Here is a 20011-nt window from a genome sequence, read left to right on the forward strand (position 1 = left end):
AACATTTGGTAACATTGGCAAATATTTTATATGCATTTTGTGTAAGTAATTTTGTGCTATATTGTCATAAAAATGTAACAGATGCACATTACAAGCTGTAATGTCACAATTTCATGTTACTTTTTGAGCATATAAATATCAGCAACTGCACCAAATTGCATGCTTTGTTTTGCTAAGTTGACAAAATAGTAATTTAGCAGATATCTATTTTAATATAAATCTATTTGGCCATCTATGTGTCCATTTTTAATCAAATAAAATGCTTTCTAGAGTGAGAGAGTCCCTCCCCCAATTCCACCTGCCATCTCACAACACAAACAACACAAAATAATGTTATTTTCTTGGATGACTTTTAAAGCAAGTTGAAATTTGGCTTAGAATAAGTTCTCATAAGATTAGCAAAAGTCAATAAGTGTCAACGTGATGCGTCCGTGTTAAGTATGTGTTTTGATGTATCTAAAGGTCCTTGGGGTCTCCCAGATCCCAAACAGAACATGAGGGTTAACACTTTATTAATGCAGGTCATCAGGACTCCTTCAACATTTGAAAGAAAGAAGAAAGAGAAAAGGCAGTCTGTTTGACGGTGATTCAATCGTGTAGACGTGACCTTTTCCGCGCTTCAATCACATATCCTGAGGGGACTCACATTTCTGTGTTTCCTTGACCCTCGCTACTGTCATAGCCACAAAGCTGTTTTGCATGTGAAATATAGAGCTTTATTAAACACTTTAATCATATATATCTCAAATAAATGATTAAAGGAATACTTCAACTACCCAACAATGAAAATTTGCCAAAAATCTGGCAATCCAAGATGAAGACGAGTTTGTTTCTTCATTAGAACATATTTGGAGAAATGTAGCATTACATCACTTGCTCACCATTGGATCCTCTGCAGTGAATGGGTGCCGTCAGAATGAGAGTCCAAACAGCTGATAAAAAAATCACAATAATCCACAAGTAATCCACAACACTGCAGTCCATCAGTTAATTTCTTGTGAAGTGAAAAGCAGCATGTTTGTAAGAAACAAATCCATCAAGACGTTTTTAGCTTCAAACAATTGCTTCTGACTAAAATACAAATTCATAATCCATAATAAAGCTTCCTCCAGTAAAAAAAAGTTTCATCTGAATCAGGAGAGAAATCTGCACAGATCAAGCACCATTACAAACCTTAACAGTCCAAAACAGTTCTAAACAAATGTGTAGGTGGCTTTTGTTTTGAGCCAACAACAGGAGATGGACTTTTGCATTGGAGGAAGCTTTACTATAGATATGGACTAGTATTTTGGTCAGAAGTGACAGTTTGAAGTTAAAATACCTTAATTATGGATTTGTTTCTTACAAACACACAGCTGTTCAATGTTTAAGGCATTCATTGATGGACTGGAGTGATGTGGATTACTTGTGGATTATTGTAATGTTTTTATCAGCTGTTTGGACTCTCATTCTGACGGCACCCATTCACTGCAGATCATCCATTGGTGAGCAAGTGATGTAGTGCTGCATTTCTCCAAATCTGTTCTGATCAAGAAACAAACGAATCTACATCTTGGATGATGTGAGGGTGAGTACATTTTCAGCAAATTTTAATTTATGTTTGAACTATTCCTTTAAACAACCCTCTGTTGTGGTGGTTTGTCACTTTGTGGGTAGTGTAGAGATTTATATTTCTTGGATTTAACCTCAGTCTCCTCAGTTTGACAAGGCAATTAAGAAACAGCCAGAACAACACTGAACCAGATATGGTGACTCAGACAGCAGTTCTTCAAGAGCTGAATGCAAAGAGAAAACGCTTCAAATATGTAATGAGCTCCGTTGGGTTCTGGCCAGTCCATAGATTTTTCTATTTGTGGACGGCAGTTGTTTGTGTCCATCAAACGTAATGGAAAGGAAACATTTGGTTTGTCTCCATTTAATTTGTTTTCCATGCCTTGGAGTATATGTAGTTCACCTAAACAATTTGCTGTTTGTATTCCTGTTGTGTCTGGTGATACTTTGGCTGCTGTTTACCTCCCTGCTGGAGTGAGTAGGTTTGACGTCCAAAGGGTGGGTGGCTGGGTGCAGGTCATCCCTTCAAGAAACATCAAACCTAGATGTAATTGTAGCTACCCTTCCAACATCTTTGATGTCTGGAACCCAGGCGTGAACAAAGTCTGGTGTGAAATTATAGCAGGGGGTAGACACAGAATATTAATGCTGATGCAGAATATGATGATGGGTGAAGCTCAAGGAAACATGTCCAGGTCACATTCCATCCTAAATAAAAAAAAAATATCCTAAAATAAGGAAAATATGTACGTTGTACGGTTTGGGGTGTGTGATTTTTTTTTTTTTTATATTTAAGAAATTAATACTTTTTTTCAGCAAGCATGCATTAACTTTCTGTTTATCAAAGAATCCTATAAAAACGTATAATTGTTAAAATATTAAGCAATATTGTTCAACATTGATAATAGTAATAATAAATGTTTCTTGAGCAGCAAATCAGCATATTAGAATGATTTCTGAAGGATCATGTGACACTGAAGACTGGAGTAATGATGCTGAAAATTCAGATATGATCACAGGAAAAAAATACATTTAAAAATAGTCCAATAAAAAAACAGTTATCTTAAATTATAATAATATTTCTTAGTATTACTGTTTTACTGTATTTTTGTTAAAACAAATGCAGCCTATGTAAGCATGATATGTTTTTAAAAAAACATTACAGTATTGTATAAATACATGATAATTTATAAAATAAATAAGATTAATTTTTAAAATTGTCACAATGAAAATAAGCTTATTGTGTTTATTCATGACAATAAGCACATTTACCCATATGACCCAGACATATTCTGGACTGGTAACATCAGGTGCTATTCTTGCTTTTTATTTTACTTTAATTGTTTGTGATGCCACTCTCCATCTATCATATTTTTCATTTATGGGACCATATGCACCATCTTGCTATATAAGCCTTGTGAAAAAATATGAGAAAAATATTGATTATGATCTTTTGATTAAGATTAGCATGTTTCATTCACCCATATTGATTATTGACTGCAGCATTGTTTCGAGTAGTGTCATTAAACAAGCAGATGAGACCCAATACTTGCCACTGCAGTTTCTCATGAACAATCATTAAAAAAATTATTTTAAATGTTTTTTTTTGTTTTTTTTTACTTAGAAAGTGTTTAAAGCCAAAAACGAATACAGGATGCTCTGAGATAGATCACTACATTACAAACTTTGATTTGAAGCGAAAACATACTAGACTATAACAACTCCTCACATGAAGCAAATTTAAGGCATCAATAACATGTATAAAACTAATATATTTTAAATATATTGCAAAACATTCACATATATGTACAGTAAATATGTAAGCAAAAATCGATTGCCTCATTTGTTATGCTTCATTTGAGCCGTCTATCTACTCAAAAAATAACTACTCTTATTCTTATATTTCTATTCCAAATAAAACAATTAGTTATTTATATATTTAATTTAGAAATCACATTGACTTGGGATTGGGGCTTTTACAGAAGCATATTTAATCTCTTAACAACCCGAGTCTGCCCTGAAAGGTTCATAGTTTATTGCTAAAAAAAAAAAAATCAATTTCTCAATGGAGAAAATGAATGGGAATTTTACTTTTGTGTCTGCTGGATTGTCACTGAGGCAATTTAGATACTCAAGGCCATACATAGATATCATTCACTAAGAGGATTACAGCTCACTAAAATTCAGCATAACACATCAATAGTGCATTGAGTGTAACTGCTCTTTTGTCCATTACTGTGTTTAGGCCATTTGTTTTGCTCCAAGTATGGAAAGAGGATGATGAAGAGGAAGATGAAGCATTTTAATGCACTTCTCTTGTATCTCCCTGAGTTCTGTGATTCTCTATTAATTGAGTATTGCAAATGCAGCCTCATCAATCAGGGAATATCTAGGCTAGTATGTATAATTATAATTATTCTACGCAGATGGCTTGGGATGCTGTGATTAATCATTTATTAAAGAGGCATTCTTTGATATATCTGCGTGGACTCCATAAAGCATTTCATTAAAACCCATTTAGCCATTCAAAAGATTGAATGACAGGTTATCAAAGACAAGCTGAGCCCCGCCTCGCACTTCAGCTGAAGATGTCACTGTAGCATCTCATTATATCAAGACTTAAATTAACACAACTCCCTGTGTGCAACAGGTCCCAGGGAGCCGCTCTCGTCAAATGAGTGAAGCTCAAAGATCCTTTCAAGGTAAATCATATTCTGTCCTTTGATACAAGGATGGAGAATGGGTCTGAAAATGAGAACATGAGGACTTTAGTGTTCTCTATCATATGTTTGGAATTCAAAGGGTGAACAATGGGCCAAAATGTATACAATACACTCTAAATACACTCTAAAAATTTTTAGGGGTACAACAGCAGCTTTTCACTAGGCAAGTACTTAAAATGGACATCCTTGTACCTTATTTACTCCTAAAAGTTTCGTAGTAGTACCTTAAGGGTACTTAATACTACTAATATGCACATTCAGGGTTACATAAGGTACAAAGTTGTCCTTTTGAGGATACAAGTTGTACCTCTGAAGGTACTGGTTTTGCACATTTTTTTCTGCCTATGTGGCTCAGCAATAAGTATTTTTGTTTGTTTTTTAATTTCCAGCTTTTTTTGCACATCAAATAGCAGATAATTATCGGTAAACATATTAAACAAAAAAATTATTTTTGTGTAGAAAACCTAAATATAAAAAAAAAATAAAATAAAATAAAATAAAGAAATTTTTTAATATATTAATTATATGTAAATACACTTATGTTAACATTTTAACATTTTTAAAATATATGTTTTTGAATCAAAAAAAAATTTCCTAAAAAAAAAACTTAATTAAAAATTTAACAATTGTTCTTAATCCCTATTTGTTGCTCCCTAGTCTAGAGTAGGCTGATGATACACTGGGCAACTTTTTGAGCAAATTTGGCAGGCAGATTTTTTTGAGGAATGTTGCTTGGTCTTTTCATGCTAATGAAAAAGTTCACTAAATTAAAAGTAAGCTTGATACAATTCACTTCCGTAATATTTGCTGTATAAAGAAGAGAAAGGCATAACAGTTGATGGAGGCCGATGCCAGACATCTTGTCAGAGCACGCAGCACATCTTGATAATGTTGGACCCAACAGATTTCATTTTGTCCCTAGTGAACAGGACCATTGAGAGTACTGCTCAAGCTTGGCAGGGTGTTCTTATAGTTGTCTGAACAGCCTGGTGTACTATTAGAAGTAATGGTTTTAAAAATAGAACCGGTCTGAAGTAAAGCACAGTTCCTGTTTGTCTCTGGACAGGGAGCTTTTAAGCTGAAAAATGAAAAATGCTCAGGAACTTTGATTTGACACAGTCTAAGCATCTATCCCATTGCAGTGCTGTGGCTTGCTAATTTTACTCATTCAGAAAGGTGTGAGGGGGTTTCAGTTTTCAAGAGATAGAAGGTAACAAAAGGATATATTACTGCTTCAGGCTGACAAAAACGTGTTCACAGAAGTTTGTCTGGATGTAGAGATTTCAGCACCGCTGCTAGAACAGTTACTGTCGCAGCCTTGAATGTTTAATTTATCTTCTCTACATTTTCTCAGACCCTTTCACATTGGTTCATTCAGGGCTGAGACGAATGTGAGACAAATGACCATGATATCTGACCATTTGTCTCAGTTTTGTGCTATCACCTTCTTTCTCTAACATGAGGAATGACTGTTTTTTAGTTTAAGTGGGGAATTTAACCATTTCATATTTGCTTGGCTACATCACCAGAAAAAAAAAAGAAATTTCAGAGGCTGCAAAAGTTATTTTAAGTTTGGAATTAATACTTCCTTTAAAAATATATTGCATCTGAATATGGTAATGGTATAATTTTTATTGAGCAAAGCAGAGAGGCAAACAAGAGCCATTTCAAATTTACATTTGCAGAATATAATCAAGCAATGCCAAGCCTCAAAGTACACAGTAATGTTTCCTCCATTTCAGTCTACTATTAATAGTGTAAGGCTATAAATTTAAAGCTCTTACACTCTCAAGTATTTTATACAGACAATCAAAAGCTGAATTTTATGCGCAAGTCATTTACATGAACAATTTACATCATGTGTACATAAATCAGAATAATTTCAGTGCTGAGTGTAATCTACACGACTAAAAACTTTATTGTTGGACCACTTTGACAACTTTTTCTGAGTGTTGTGGTCTCTAATGTTTCTGGTGCCAGCAGCTTTTCTGAACAGCTTTGGTAGAACTCTGGTTGAAATCTCAGGAAATTATTAAACATACAATTTTTTATCCATTGATGATGTACTTCAAATTGTAACAGGAAGTTGGAATGAGACATGCAGTATCTTTTTAGCTCAAAGGTTGTGTGTTTTGAAACTATGATTTTTGCTTCTTATTGCCAAAGTCGGTGAGTGTTGATATTAGAGAGGACATTCTCATTTAAGAGAGTGTTTGTTTGGACAAAAATTTTTTTGATGGCCCTGCTGAATATTTTGGGTCTGTATTCTAGAGAAAGAAAGACTGTAGATTTGAAATGTGTATCTGCTAAAAACTAAATCAGCTTAACTTTTAGAGCATACCTACCATCTAGATCTCAAATCTAACAGGCATGGACTACTTCAGTCTCATTTATGTCCTCATATAATGCATAACCTTCATATTATGGTCCCAAAAAATTATGTTTGTTTATGGTAAAATATTTGGCATTCAAAAAACCAGTTGTGACAATGAATACAACACAAATCAAATAAATAAAAAAACACAAAAAACAAAGGATGAGAACATGCAGCTGGTTATTTGTCGCACTATGTAAAAGCAAGTCTAACCAGTACTGTGTTTCTGTCTGTTTTAACGTGTGTCCATTAAGAGGGCTGAGATATCACGCTGGTGGAGATGCTAGTGCATGCAGCTGCAGAGCAGTTCAAAAGGTGCAACATCGCTGCTCTTTTGTTCCTCTGCAGGCATCAAAGCAGCTCTCACACCTGCCCTACAAAGCAAAAGCCTGCACAATTTTGAGCTGAAAAGGCATGTAAAGCGAGCACAAGCCACGCCAAACAACATCACGATATTGTACACAGATGTGCAACAGCCACTGTACGAGAAAATGGACGTCACATTAAAAGCAACATGTAGAACTAGCACTTACTGGAATCTAGGTTGTGACAACGCTGAAAATTATCTGTAGTTGTTGCAGGAACATCTGTACAAGCTGTATAGCTAGACATATATCAAAATAGACATTATGCCATTATATTTACAATGCACAACATCTATGAATATCTATATCTGAATGTCTGTTTATACACAAGATAATACAATCGGTGGCCACAAATCAAAAGCTAGGTTTTGGTTGACTTAAAATAATAATAATAAAAAATACCCCCAGTAACATGTATTTAACATGGTCTTTTTTGTAAAGGCAGTATAGCTGCAACTGATACTCAACAACATGTTAATAATAAACTCTGGATTTAACAGAGAATTAAAGCGATATAAATGGATGTAGCTATGTTAGTATGAAGTCCATTTTTCTCTCTCTCGCTGCGCTATATTTATCATGACCCTTCCAGACAAATCCTTTACATTGTCACCTTCGTAGTCCAGTAATATGCGACAACAGGTGCAAACCTTCCACGTCGTCACACTGACTATCGTATCATCGACAACCAGCAGTAACGACAGACAGATCGTTGCCAAGGGGATCAGCTGGTCTGGTTTTCCTAAACAAACCCACTGGGTCCTGGAGCAAATGCTGATTGGGTAAACTGTTGGGTCAACTCTTACAGGGGGATGATTTCTAGCCAGCTGCCTCGAGAAGTAAAATTTTGCTAAACACAAAGACAGTATTAATGCTCCGATATACTATGTTGACCGATATACTATGCATATCACGGTTTCACACATTAGCCTAAAAACCTGTTCTGGTTTGTATCTCACATTACGACATTCCCTGGAACATGTATCATTTGACCTTCTTCTCACGAGATTGGAACTTTAACACTCAAAGTATTTCCTACATTCCTTCCTAAGCTAAATTGTTGCTAGAATAGAAGCTGGATGACTCTGATACAGTCTTTGAAGCGCTTTGTGAAGAACCATTAGATGTAAGATCTATGGAACGTCGATTTGTATTCTCCTGAAGGTCCCCCTCCACAACCGGCATCACTGTGGATACCGTGGTCTCCATCCGGCTGGCACGGTAAAAGCTGGCCTGTGTCTGAAGATAGCGAGTGGACTTGAGCTCCAGACCTTCATATGAACCTTGAGGGACACAAGGACACCAGGAGAATGCCTGCTGGAATCCAGCTCGAAACCTGCACAGAGGATTGCATGATACCCTTTGAAATGTTTGCCCCTAAACCTGAAGTGTTTGCCCCAAAACCAACTCCTTACCTGTCATTGAGAAGACAGTAGATGATGGGATTGTACATGGTGGAGCTCATGGCAAGCCACATAATTCCTAAGTACACCTGCTGGATGTACCGTTCCTCAAACAAGTGGGGAAGGAACTGGTGCAACTGGAAGTAGACATGGTAGGGCAACCAGCAAATGGCAAAGGTGCACACAACAACAATCATCATCTTCACCACCTACAGAAGTTAAAGTAGAAGGAGCTGAAGTAAGGCAAAAACCTGGATTAGTCGCTTACCTAGTGACCTAATGCAAACAATAGTTGTGTTCCTACATGGTCTTGTTGAAAAGACCAGCAAAGTTGGTCACTTTAAAGAACTTCGATGTTGGTCAACTTCATCAGATAAATGTTGCTAGGTTACTATCCATCCAAGCTGGTCTTTTCAGCAAGGCAACTGACATTTAAGCTTTAATGTGAGTCACTCTACAGATGATGACCTTCCGTTTGGCGGTTAGCTGCTCTCGGTAGCGGTCTGAAGAGTCTCCAGGAATCTCACTCGCCCAGAGAGTACATCCCACCACCAGGTAAGCACAACCCATGACGAGCAAAGGCAGAAAGTAGATAAGCACAACCACACAGACGTAATACCTGAGAGAGAGGAAGAGACAGAAAACAGCCAGATAGAGAATTGTAGTTGGAGGCAGCCAACAAACAAGAACAAGACAAGAAATCCAAGATGAAAATAGACCCAAAGTTGTTGAGACATATTTTGAGTGCAAATTTTTACACAAAAGAATGCCACACACCAACACCTCTGAGTCCCGTGTGTTTTCTCGCATTAGCTGGCACTTAAAAATAACCGCTGGAAAACTTTTGAATCATGAACTGTGAATGCTCGCAGGATTCGGGCGCTGTGACAGTGCCTCTTTTCTTTTGGAGCGTCGTGCAATTCAACATGCTAATTAGCTCGAGGCTTATCTAGAAAGACACTCGCCTCACCGTAGAGGTAAAGAGGGAAAATATGCGCAGGCCTTTCATGCATTACCACAAATGTTCTGAATCCCTGTCCCACAAGACTGTGCAAAAACAGCAATGGAAATGCCGCCTTCTCTGTTGTTTTGATTGAACATCCTACAGACATGCTATTTAGAATGAGCCAAATGAGTTTTTAAGCATTCATCACTATCTCAATGTGTGAGAGGTAATTGAATAATTGTCCAGTTGATTAATTTAAAAAATGCTTCTTGCCTTTCGTGGTGTGAAATAAGAAGACAATCTTGCTAACATGACAGGTGATTGCCTGAAAACAAAAGCCTGCAGTGCACTTGCCAAAATCCTGCAGATTTCTGTGGCTAAAATGCTAAATTATGTGGGTGTGAAAGAAATCTAATTGTGGCATTCTCTCAATTTCCCGTTTCTGTCCCTCTCTGACTATCCATCATCACACTCAAAGATCTACCAGCAGTTAAAGAGTGTCCACTGATCAGAGCTGCTTATCTTGAATGCCAGTGTTAGCAAGATTTGGTCTCTCAGTGACTATCTGTACCTTTAAAGAAAGTTCGGGCAGACAAAAGCTCAAGAACAACCTCAAGAAATGATTCTTGTCAAATATGAGTCACATTTGTGAGGTTTGACAGGTTATGTCACTTGAAGAAGCTATACATGCTCACTGCATTTCAGTGACAGGGGAAAGCCTTTAGGAAGATTGACTGTATGCGTGGATGAACAACTAAGCTGTTATGGATATAACCATATGCCGTCGGCACTTGTCACCTATGCAGCCATTTCATTAGACTGGCAGGATTTTGGAGAATCGGATTGGAGTTGGCAGCAATTAGAGTGCGGACCATGTGTGAAGTTCTATCAAAACTCATTCAGTAGCTGATAAATATGTGATTAAGATGCAGGACAGGATGTATTGCTACTTAGCCACAGTTTAAATATTCATTTCATAAATCAGACCATGCCACATACTTGGTACCGGTTCTACCGAATAGCATTGAGAGTGCACCCTATGGTTTCTCTAATGTTGTTTTCAATTGCATTGTCAGATTTTTCATTGTTTTGTTGTTGCTAAAATAGGCAGTGCTGCCTTGCAGGAGGAGATACACCACACTGCACAAATTTTGAAGTGCGACTCAGGCTTTGAGTTTGACTGTAGTTCATGTGCAGTTCCCAGTGCATTTAGACATTTTCAAATGCCATTCTTCTAGTAGGCTGTTCAATGAACATGCAGTTTAGATTGTTCAAAACAGTTTATCTCTGAGTATTTGCCATATGTGACACTTGATTTTATTCATCATACATACACATACATCAACAACTACTACAACACCACTTACTACACTAACTACTTCTTAAAAAAACACACAAACACACTGTTCTCTGGCCAGTTGATGTAGCACACGGCTCGTCCTGGCAGCTGAGCGGTGCTGGAAAAATAGTACTGCGGGAAAGCCAGGAGCAGCGCCAGGGCCCAGATCACCCCCACCACCAGCTTGGTCTCAGCTGACGACAGGCGCTGCTTGAGTGGGTGGATGATAGCCATGTACCTGCAGGGAGAGTTTAACAAAGGCAATGACCTGCTATTTATGCAAACTCAAAGGAGCATCATCCACTTGAATTGCCCTTAAATTATTTGCCTAGTCCAGCTGATTTGGTTTGGGGAGCGAGTGAGATGACTAGTGGAAGTTTTTTTTTTTTTTTTTTTAGTGGGTTGGGTTTTCCTGCAACCAAGGGGTCTCTCAGCCAGAATAGAAAGGATGCAGCTTTTTTCTTTGTTTTGAGTTTTAACCGTTTTTCTACACAGGTATGAACTGCATCAATTCCATCCACCCAAAAAGTGGTGGTACTATGGTACAGTGATGGTATCAGATGCCAATACTATGGTACTGAATAGTGATGTTTACATGATATTACAAAGAATAGGACTACCTCTTTCTTAGAGTAAAAATACCATAGGGGCAAAAAAAAAAAAAAAACTACTATAAATCAGAAATGCCCCAGTAGAGGTGTGTTTTTCATCATCCATCTGTACTGTGAACACGGAGCAGAGATAAAGGAACATGTACGTATGTTTCATACCCAATTAGGATTACAAAATATTACCGTGGTACGGTGTTGGGTAAATTACTCGAGAAAAAGTAATAAATTAGCTACTAATTACATCTTCACCAGTGTAATTAGATTACTGCACTAATTACTCTCTCTAAAAAGTACTGCATTACTTATTAATTACTTTCTAAATGATACCTAGACCAGTTTGAACAATACAAGGATAGACAGGAAACTGCTCTTTAATTCTTTCTAATAAATAATATAAAATTCCATAAATCATTCTTGAACTGACCAAAGTATTTAAAGGGTCAATGTTACATTAAAAACATCAATTTTGACATTAGATGTACATCTTTAATGTTCAATTCACACCTGTTTTATATAGAATTGCTATAGTCTACAGTATTACATCAGAAGTAACTCACAGTAACTAATTATTTGGTAATGCATTACGCCCAAAGCTGCTGTGGTAGGACAATGCTTGTAAAGTGATGGCAAATTCGACGCATACCATGGATATTCATGTACAATGATATTTACATTGACCTCCAAGGTTCTTCAAAGAATACCATAGTACATGTATCATAAAAGATCCATAGCTCACCTGTCCAGGGCTATTGCTGTCATGGAGTAAATACTAGCGAAGACAGCTGCTATTGGAAAGAAGTTGTGAAATCTGCAGTAATCAAGTCCGAAGTACCACTCGTTGTGCACTGCATACACAAAGTTAATAACGGTATTGAAAGCCGACATCGAAGCCTCTGCAAACGCAAGATTCACAAGAAAATAGTTGGTCACAGTCCTCATGCGCTTATGCGCAAAAATGATCCAGATGACAGTGATATTTCCAACAACTGACACCAGAACTATACAGCAGTACGCGATGGCCCACAGAACTATCTGCCACACCGGCTGAACGAACTGGTTCGAGAACACGTCCGTGTCATTGACCAATGAACCGTTGGTCCCGTAGCCGCTTGAGTTTTGCGAAGTGTTGTACAGAGGATCCATGATCCATAAATCAGAGAAAAGGCATTTCAGCGAAGAAGCAAAATATGTTTGCTTTGTTGTTTTAAAGTTGGGTTGGAAAAAATAGGTCCAAATGAGCAAATGAAATGCCAGTGTTCTTGCCCCAGGGTCTTCTGAATACGCGGCAGGGTGAATAGCGAGCGCGTACTTTGCGCGCTTCACCAAATGCGCTCCTGCGCTCGCGTGTCCGCGCATTTACGAACCAGGGTTGACACCGTGCGCTGCATCTTTCCAGTCACGCGCCATTGAACACGCGCATCCTTCTTACTGGCACTTGTCATTGTTTGACTTTCAAACGTGTTTTGAGAACAAAAGGCCAAATAAAAATATCTGGAGTTACTTGCATGTAGTTATGCATAATTCATTGTTATTATAATAGTAAGTAAGGACACCTTAAAATAAAGTGTTCTAAAGCATTCTTCAATTATATTGGATAAAATAAATTCACATTTTGAAGATTGAGGGGGGTGAAATGTAATCTATGTGGATTTTAATTATTTAAGAAATATTTCAAGTGTTTCTTCATGTTTTCTTTCTCATATTTGCATCATAAGAAACTAAACATTTTCTTTATTTTCTGTTTTTCCAGTGCTCTATGTCACTTTGCATCCAGACAGTCTTTTTTAAAATCCCTGTTCCTCAGAATATCATCCTCCAAGAAGTGACATTGTTTTGGAGGGAAAAATCAAAAAATAATAAAAAAAAATCAATAAATTCTTCAATGTTTCATTTTGCCACTCTCCATAACACTACAACAAACCAAAAAACTAAAAAATTTGTTAATTTGTTATTATCCGCTAATATGCAATCTGGTATGCTATATTTTTTAAGGAAAACTACTTATGTTATTTCTCTTCTTTCTGTCTTTTAAGACATAAAATAGCACCGGGATGATATCAGCTGATGGCTAAATCAGTTACTTTTATTTTTGATCTATTTGAGAAAAATGTTAGTTTTCCCCCTGAATGTGGCATTTTCAGATGCCATTAATGACTAACCTTTAGTCCAGCAGCAAGGTCACTGCATACATACTGTATATCAAGACATCCACAGGCGGGAATGTGAGGACTGGATCAATGCACAATCCTTGACCGGCTGCTGAATCTATGATTACTTGAACAGGGTTTTTTTGTTTTGTTTTGTTTTTTGTTTGTTTTTGTTAACAAGCAATTTCTCCATGCAAAACATCTCAAATGTTTTGTGTGGAAAGGTCATAAATCATCATCAGAAAAATGTTGACAAAAAATTAGGACATAGATGAAAGGTTTTTTTTTGTTGTTGTTTTGATTTTCCAGGCAAAAATATATGAGCACTACAAATGAAATAGTTTCAATTCATCGCCATGAATGGGTACAAAGACAAAGTTCAATTAGTAAATGGCCTATTAGTAAGTGACCTCTGCACATGCCAATAAATATGCTTTTAAATGACCTATGCAAATTTCGAGGTCTTTTAATTCTTCAAGAGGGTAATGCATTCTTTTCTTTTGATTTTTTCATTGTATTGCATTACTTAAACGTATCTTCATAGGCTTCAGCACATTGCAAATGAAATATGCAGTCAAGCACGCATGCTTATCCTGAGGTTAAGATTTACTTGACAGCAGAGGGAACATTGGCCTATTATATGACTGAGTGCAGAATAAAAGCAATTGGCCATAATTCCATGCTCTACTGTCAAACTATCTTTTTTTTCCTTTTGTATGAAATATAACATTCTGCTGCTGTAACTGTATTTCACTAAAGTAATGTTCTTTATAACAATTTTTGAGAGTCTAAATGGTTTTATTATTAAGAAAGTGGCCCAAAAATGTAACAATAGAAATGAAACCAATGTTGGCTATGACTCAAATAGCTATATTACACTGGGACTGTTGTTGGTGGCACCCGTGATGATGCTTTATGGTTCGGTTATCGGATCAAAACAAGAACATATGCTGTGCTGTCAGAAGCATTCAGGAATCTTTTGAAATGGTCAGATGGTGTTTTGATTGGGTGAATGATCTTGATCAGATCAACAGTGAGGTTTTATCCATTGATTTGTTTTGTTTTGGTCCCACTCTGTGCACCTGTCCAGTCCCTCCCTGGTGGCTGCAAGTGTCCAGCCGAATGTGAGCGATCAGAATTGACAGCAGGGAAATGGAAATTCAATTTCACACGTCACCTGCTGCTCGCTAGAATGTAATCCACTAGAATGATGGGAAGAGGAAGAGAAGTGAGTATCTTAATCACCAAAGGTGAGACACTTCTTCTTGCAGTATACAGTGTTTTTTGATAATGCTGTAGTCTTAGAATGAAAACCTTAAACTACAAGAATATGTAAATATTTTGGCCTGGAAACTGCTTGACCCTGGAGTCATGAAGGGTAATTGAGTTTCAGAGAGGCTGCTTTGCAGAAAACTCATTCACATGGTAGAATTGCCTTGAAGGCATGCAACAAATAGAAAAGCAGTGCTTGTTGAGGAATTGTTTTCAGCAGTGAGTGACTGATAATCAATAAAGCCCATACCGTCCTGTATCTGTAAACTGTAGAATACATTAATTTTCCTCTTAAAATTCAGTCATAACTACAAAGAAACTACATTTTGGACTTGTTCCATGTGTAAAACCTTATTGCATGAAATTTAATTAAATGCAATTAATTAATCATGTTTTATAATAAAAATCTGCTTTATATTTTCTCTACAGATATATTTCACAGAACCATCAAGTCAAGTAAAGTCACCTTTATTTTTACGGTGCTTTATACAACACATACTGTTTCAAAGCTGCTTCACAGTATTAAACAAGAAAGTAACAGAATCAATGATATTCTCAAATGATACAAATCCATATTCTGCTGTAAGGAAGCCCTGAAAAGACCATGCTATCATTATTTAACTCAGAGTCAGTTCAGTGTTGATTCATTTCAGTTGATGTTGCCAAACTGATCAATTATGAATAAATTCAATTTACGCTATAACACAAAAGGCAATATTAACACTATTCAGTTCAAGAATTGTTCTCATCTGATGGTGTCAGTGCTTTCAAATCAAAATAACTAAATAATAAATATCTTTTAAACCCCAACTAAGCAAGCCAAAGGCAAAAGTGGCAAGGAACCATCAGGTGACAGTAATGGAAAGAGAAAAAAGGATTTGCTTGATCAAAGACGGTGAGTTTCATAAAAACAATACCTAATATACATACATCCGAATCTTGTTTGGGTCGAGAAAGAAAGGACCCAAACATCATAAATTTCAATCACATTAAGGGCCGTGTCAAGAGCTCAGCTGCTGTATTTATTTAGCAAAATGATTTATTCATTCATTTTTAGGATGATCTCTGATGAGCCCATGACAAGCGAGGGCGACGTGTGACACAGCAGGACCAGGTGAGTGTTAAAAAGGATGCTATGCACACGTGATCTACAGAAATGAAATGTCAATTCCAATTTCATTCAGAAATTGGATGTACATGCTCCAAACAATGCAACAATGTCTGTTTCAGTGAGTGAACAAACAGATACAATTACTGGCATTCTACTCACATACAGTACATACACAATAAATTAAAAAAAAACCACAAAACAAAGATACCAGAGTTACTGGAGGCAGAACAGGAGGATGAATTCGCGGCCACAGGCCCCGTGTAGGGAACGGTGGGACTTCTCAGTCACATACAGGCAGTTCAGTGGCCACGTACATAAAGGGGCAATAAATAATACAATTTTGATGGCCCGAACACAATAAAAAATGCTGTGGCGATCAGGTGGTAGGCGACCTCAGACAAGTTATCTGGGGCTTCAGCTTAGTTGCAGAAACATATAGTGTGTTTTATTCATTTATTTCTTCAGCTTAGTTGCAGAAACATATAGTGTGTTTTATTCATTTATTTTGCCATGCTCTAACTGTGCTAAGCATAGCTGTTAAAAAGCAAAAGTATTTTAATAGCGTCTTCATAATTGCCTGCTAAACAGCTGACAATCAGAGATTTGCCAGGAAATCATAACAGCATCAAGTTGTCATTTAAATCCTAATTAAACCTTAATGAGTAAGTGCAGTGTACAAGCAGCTCTCAACACTTGCTAGGAGGAGAAGCAGGGAACTTTTATGATGAACGAGATGTAAATGAGACTTGGGTAATTATGGTGTTCAGTCAGCCATGGTTTTGTTGACTTATTCATTTCAATAATCATTTCTAGAAATGTGGAAAGAAGAGCAAAACGGAACTGAAATGACTTTTTTGATGGAGGCTTCAAAAGTATGATTATCATTAATGACATTTTTAATTCTTTTAATTTTAAACAAAAGCAAATATATTGCACTGTTTCTTGTCACTTTTAGGGAATCGGAATCATGTTTTGAATGTTCCCTTTCTCTTTGACTGTGCCTGAGATAATACAGTTGAGTTTGAAAAGTCTGAAACCACATCGAAAATCTGGGATTCAAAAATCTGGTTTTAAGATTTTGAAAAGTTTAAAGCAAAGAAATTGTGTGATGTCAGATAAAGAAGAGATACGCTACCCTTCAAAATTTTGGGTAGTATGAATTGAATACTTTTATTCAGCAAGGACTTGTTAAATTTATGAAAAAATGGGACATTTTATAATTTACAAATGATTTCTTTATTAAAAACAATGCTGTTCTTTTGAACTTTTTTATTAATCATAGTATCTTGAAAAAATTAATCACAGTTTCCACAAAAATATTAACCAGCACTACTGTTTTTTTTAATTTTTGATAATAATAAGAAATGTTTCATCAGCAGCAAATCAGCATATTAGAATGATTTCTGAAGGCTCATGAAATGATGCTGGAAATTCAGCTTTGCATCACAGGAATAAATTACATTCTAAAATATATTTGAATAGAAAACAATTATTTGAAATAATAATATTTCGGAGTATTAAGTTAGAGACTTCTTTTAAGAAACTTTTGAATTGGACTGTAGTATTTGAAGGTCAAAAGTAAATTAGTGACATTAATCATGTCGCTCTTTGAAGCATGAGATGCTCTTTGGAACATTCTCAAATATAATTTCTAATGAAAACATAACTGTATTTCATTTCAAATAAAAATGCAAAATAGATGTATTTTCATTAGTGCTCTCAGATTTTTGGACCCCATAGATGTTGTACTTCCATTGAGCCTTCATTATGGAGCTCTCGGCTGTGTGGCAGATCCCTCCTAAACAGGTCCTGCTTTCTTTCAGTTCACTGATTGTGGATGAAATGAGCCGAAATGATGAGCCAAAAGTTTCAGGTATGCCACAAAACTGATTCTAGGGGGAAATGGATTTAAATATATTACAATATTTTCTACACTCTTACTGATAGCTGAAAGCATTATTGAATTAGCCTAAATAGATAAAACACAAAAATGATAAGTTTCTATAAGGCTCATGGATTGGGGAAGTTGGCGGTCTGTCTTAACCCGTCCATCTCCTCAGTTTGACCTGCAGACAGCAGAGGTGTGAGCATGCAAGTGTGCTGACAGAATAAAAATCCCCCTGAAGTATCTCTAGTGTGTTCACAGACGCCATCGAAAGAGCCAAACACTCATTATCCCGCACTCATCATGCAGTGAATCTGACTCTGGCTTAAGTTCACCTCTAAATCCCTGATTATTATGTCTCAAGTGAGAGGATTTTATGGAGACTTCCTTCTCTGAAGAAGCGTAGAACTAGCCCACATCCATTTGGATGAGAAGTCTTATCCTCTGCTTATCCACAAGGACATCTCAGGCTTACAAGTTTTTAATTTATTATGATCCGTCAGAGTGAAAAGTTTGTCTACAGCACAGCAAGAACACAAGCCTTCCATCTTCACTGTGCATGTCTGCTTCAATCTCCATCTTAATTATGCGAAGAACCACTGAAGATTATCATGCATCACTATTACTATTCCTCATATTTGAACAACAATGACTTATTTTGCTGAAGTGACAACAGAGGAAACATTCAGAAATAACACATTTAAAACTTAATGGTGATGTTAGCAAAACATTCTTGGACCATATTTTGTTAGCCGGGGAAACATCACACATTTAAATCTTGTTATTTATATGTAAATATCTCCAGCATTAGGATGTTAATCATATGTCAAGTTTATATTATAAAGAGCATATGCTCTGATGTCTGCTTGTCATTCGTTAGTAATATTCATTCATTAAACTCCTCATCATATGAAATATTCATTAGGATATGGATTTTTTTGTTCTAATGAGATGAAGCATTATGTTGATCATTATATTTACATTTTACACCCATTTAACAGATGATTTTATTCAAAGTAATCTACACATGAGAAATGCCACATATTTTTAAATGAAGGATATCAATTCTTTATTTTTTTCCCTTTCTGTTGTCTGAAATTACACTTCAGAGCTGGAGTGTAGATGTTTTCTACACAGCCTCACATCAGTTTACTACATAAACAGTAGGTAGCAAGACCAGTGAAACAATATCATGATACATGATCATGTGTCTGTGATATTATGATCTGAAAAGCCCAAGCACAAGACAAACTGGTATTGCAATCAGGTGCGTTTGTGGTGCCATCTTGTGGATAATTTACACTCTGAGCTGAGCTGCTTATTTAAAAGTTGACTTAAAACATTATGCAAACAAAAATTCTACACAAAAAAAATATTTATAACACATATTCTCATAATAAATAATCTCCTAACAACTAAACAATTTTTCTAGTGTTTTTTTATTTACAGTAATTGATACAGATCCCAAACATGACTATAATCACCAAAATCTATTAATTGTGAAATAATATGCAGTGGCCCCAAAGGGTTTTTGGGCACTTTAAAATATATAAGCCACAGAATATCAACACAAATGTGTTTATTTAGCTATTTTTTTTCCTTTCTTTCTTTTTTTTTCATTTATTTTAATTAATTTATTAATTATTGTTTATTTCATTACTAATTTATTTATTAATTTTTTGTTTAGATCAAAGATCTCACTTGCACAATCATCCTTTTCTAGCAAAACATTTTACTAAAACAAGTTAGACATTAGATATCTAATGTTGACAAAACAACATTAGATATAATGTTCAAAATGAAAGAGAAAATGTATTGACATTTTGTGGTTGTGATGTTAGTGTAGTTCTTTGCAGATGCCACTTCAGCGTACATTGATTTTGATGAAACTCAAGCTGTAGGTTTAGATATTTGTGTGTCCAAAGTCTCTAGATTATAACCCGTTCTGTGCATGTGCAATATAGTGCAACAGTTTTCTTGTAATATGCATTTAACACGTAGGCCTATTGATAAAGTACTGCATCACTGTCAACCTGGATTCATGTTGAACTGTCAGACAATAGTGTGGTCAATTACAAAACAGCCAGCGAGGTGTTCAGAGTGAGCATACTGAGTGCGTGTCATTTAATGAACTTCATGTCACATTTCCCTGCCACCTTACTGTGCTAAGTGCTGTGCTTATGAACCGAAGCATTTGACTGTTCGTCCAATCACAAGACAGACAGACAATCATTGTGATCTGCTTTTTCTATGTTTCTGATACTGTACAGACAAACAAGCCCTG

At 36.2% G+C, this 20011-nt stretch overlaps 1 pseudogene; it reads right to left on the reverse strand.

Moving 5' to 3' along the window:
* Positions 1-5898: 5898 nt before the first annotated feature.
* Positions 5899-12651, reverse strand: LOC109081119 (annotated as a pseudogene).
* Positions 12652-20011: the final 7360 nt, after the last annotated feature.

Source organism: Cyprinus carpio, chromosome A10 (assembly GCF_018340385.1).
Source record: "Cyprinus carpio isolate SPL01 chromosome A10, ASM1834038v1, whole genome shotgun sequence".
NCBI lineage: Eukaryota > Metazoa > Chordata > Actinopteri > Cypriniformes > Cyprinidae > Cyprinus > Cyprinus carpio.